The sequence below is a fragment of the Ranitomeya imitator genome, chromosome 1 (genome assembly GCF_032444005.1).
Source record: "Ranitomeya imitator isolate aRanImi1 chromosome 1, aRanImi1.pri, whole genome shotgun sequence".
Taxonomy (NCBI): Eukaryota; Metazoa; Chordata; class Amphibia; order Anura; family Dendrobatidae; genus Ranitomeya; species Ranitomeya imitator.
In genome coordinates, this window is record NC_091282.1 from 358666963 (window position 1) to 358670495 (window position 3533).

General features: G+C 47.3%; 1 long non-coding RNA gene across 1 annotated transcript; it reads right to left on the reverse strand.

Annotated features, from left to right (window-relative positions):
- Nucleotides 1-1098: 1098 nt before the first annotated feature.
- LOC138657783 (uncharacterized) lies at nt 1099-2420 on the reverse strand. Its single transcript, XR_011317184.1, has 3 exons — nt 2302-2420; nt 2001-2160; nt 1099-1237 (listed from the first exon to the last, which is right to left on the reverse strand). It is a non-coding gene; the product is annotated as an uncharacterized lncRNA (long non-coding RNA).
- Between the last annotated feature and the right edge of the window lie 1113 nt (nt 2421-3533).

Here is a 3533-nt window from a genome sequence, read left to right on the forward strand (position 1 = left end):
TTAAAAAAATATTGATAAAATAGTGTCAGACATTGCACATCAGGTGTTACAAACACAAGATTTGTTTATACGGCACACGGTGTGATTTGGTGCAAACTTTATTTTAGACAAAGAAAAACTCAGCATTTTTGAACAAATTAACAAATTTATTACTGGGGACACAAAATAAAAAATGGGTAAAGGTTAAGGGGTATTAATGTCAGCGATTAAGGGGGATTGATATCCTCCACTTTGGGTGTGGGTTGAGGAGGATGAGGAGGAGGACGAGGGGGAGGAGCCAGCATATTCTAATACACTAGACGGGATGCCGACGTCAATCCAGCCAGTAGACGGTGGCGATACTGCCAACGCAGGAGGTGAGGGAGGAGGGATGACCAGTGTCCTAGGCTGGCTACTCCTGCTCCGGGTAGACCCAGGCTGAGTACTGGGTGTGCTCCGGGTAGACCCAGACTGAGTACTGGGTGTGCTCCGGGTAGACCCAGGCTGGGTACTTTGTGTGCTGGTTTTTGGAGCAGCCATAGCCGACATTGTAGTGCTGGTCTTCTTCTTTTTTTTTCTCCTCTCTCCCTCTGGGTGTGATTCGGCTTCCCGTCTTTGTGCCCTTGAAGGCCTGGCAGGAGCAGAAGTTTGGGGCTCTGTTCTATGGTGGCGGTGGCGGCTGCGGTGGCCCTCGGCACGCGGAGCTCTGTGTTGGTGCTGTGCAGCAGGAGTCGGAGCCATGGTAGCCAGCGATGGTACTGCGGGCATTGTAGTCGCTGACTGCATGACCCGAGCCTGCTGCAGAGCAGTCACGTATGCATTGTTGCAGGCCTGCATCACCGAAATCTGGAGTTCCGGCGTAAGATGTTCCACCATGCCCTTCTCAATGGCACTAAAAAAATGTTTGGCCGGCCTCGAGAGCTCCGATTCCATTGTTTCAAGACGCCGGTCGACATTGGACAGAGCTTTGTCCATTCTATCGCCCAGCGCCTTGAAACAATTCTGGAAGACCGTGCTCAAATGTAAAAATTCGGGCAGGACCGCCCTGTCCGAGGCCCGCTGACGCTGTCGGGAAGACCCAAAGGAAGGAGCGACAGAGGCCTCGGTCAGGGGAACATCTGATGGACCGGCTGCCGGTTCGCCAGATTGTGGTGGTGCAGACCTGCTCTCGCTGTGGGATGGCTGTGACGGGTCAGATGGCGATTCACGAAGGACCGCTCCAGAGGGTCGGACAGGCTCGCGGGTGCTGCTGTGTGTTCTGTGGAAACATAAGGAAACCATTAGTATACAAAATATAACATTTCACATTTGTCACCACCTGTGTAAAAGTAAACATTGCATCACACACTATTACTGTTAAGGGTTAGTTCAGTCAGTCAGTCGTAACGGTTTGCTGATTGAACCGGCCAGCTGCCTGACATGGCTGATGCGACCAATCAGCACGGGTGACAGGCCTGATTAAAATGCCCGCTCCTTACTCCCCGCAGTGAAGGCCCGTCGCCCGCATACTCCCCTGTCATTAATTAACTTTACCGGCGGTATCCATTGCCGCCGTTAATGTTAACCAATTTTTAATATTGACACTGCATATGCCGCATCAATATTAAAAATAGAATACATTTATTTATTTCAAAATAGTCACCCATGTTTGCCGTTTGTAACGCCCGACAATTACGCTTATCGTCGGAACTGCCATGACGTCACGGTCATGTGACCGAGATGTCATCACAGGTCCTGCGAGCTGAGCAACCATGGGAACATAACCTGCCTTGGAGTAGAAGGTATGCCGTGTCTGTTATATTTTTCCTTTTTTTTTAAAATCTGGGATACACCTGGATGGGCAATATACTTCTCCACTATGAAATATTGCCCGGGCATGGCCAATCTACTATCTGTCTGTGTGCTGTATACTTCGTACTTGCCAAAATAAATGGCTGGGCAATTAACTACGTGGCTGGGTAATATAGTACGTGAATATGCATGTTTTCCAAACGAGGTGTGTGAATAGGTACTATACTTACTCTCGGCTTTCAAGGACCGGTCGCAGGAATTGCAAAATACGATCGTACTTATAGATTAAGGTCCTTGAAGCTGCAGCACCACTACGAATCTGTCCCTCCTTTTTCATGCCCCTCTTGAAACGGTCCTTCATGGAGCGCCATCTGGTCTTCAATTGTTTAACTGTGTATAAAGTAAAAAAAAAAAAAATTAGTTTGAGAGAAAATATTGAAATTGATAACGCAACCGTGTGCAATCCCAATAGAAGACATCACAGATGTATCCTGGCATGAGGGGTCAGAGCAGCATTTCGGAAATAGTTACGAAATTTATCTTTGACCGCGGGGGAAGCGCTGTCGAAGCCATCCCACAGCGATTTTGCCACCTCAATCCACAAACGGCGCAACACGCCCTGGTCCGCGTGCCGGGGGTCACGGCTGTCCCACAACGGGCCTTGCTCCTGTATGGATGCAACCATGAGGTCGATGTCCAGTGGGTCATCATGGGCCCATTGTGAAACCTAGAATAATTGGAAAATATTAATGTTTGCAAGATAAAAATTGTTCTCCCTACCTCCTCCACCACCACCTACCACCTCCACCACCCCCCCTCCCACCACCCCCCATACCCCCCCGAAAAAAGTTAAAGAAACAAAAGGAATAGGTTTGACATAAAAACTTACTCGCCGTCCTGCCACCACAGCTTGGTCCCGTGGTCTCTGCTCCTGAGGGCTATGTTCCTCCTGGCTCTCCTCCTCACTTGAAGAAGCCTGGAAAAAAGTTTAAAAAAAGTTGAGTGACCCGTCTACAAATGACACCGAATAGTAAGCAACAGTAGATCATGTACTCACCGGACTCCTCAGCAGTGGGGTGAGGCTTGACTCGCTGGCCATTTTTACTAGATGCAATTCTGAAATAAAAAAAAAATAAAATTTATCCTATGCACAATACAGCGGAACATAGGAAAATATATAAAAAAAAATACATTTACATTTCAACCACAAAGAACATTGCACTAATGCCAACTGAACTAAAGCTGAGCAAACAACACTGCCACATTGAAACAAAAAACAATGGCAGAGACAACACAATGCCAGAGTAAACAAAAGCCTAAAGATAACAAAACAAATACACAACAGACCCTATGTCGTAATCCAGAAAGACAGTTGTGTTTAACAAAATGTTTACTACATTGATTGCCAAAAGTCAAAAGAAAAGCAAAACCATACCGCCATACGTGACAATTAAAAAAAAAACAAAAAAAAACAAACAAACCGCTAAATATAAAGACCTTAACCCCTTAGCGACCGCCGATACGCCTTTTAACGGCGGCTGCTAAGGGTACTTAAACCACAGCGCCGTTAATTAACGGCGCTGTGGAAAAAGTGAATAGCGCCCCCCAGAGGCCGATTTTCTCCGGGGTCTCGGCTGCCGGGGGTAGCCGAGACCCCAGAGAACATGATTCGGGGTTTTTTTTACCCTCCCCGCATTTGCGATCGCCGGTAATTAACCGTTTACCGGCGATCGCAAAAAAAAAAACCGCAATCTCTTTTTAAT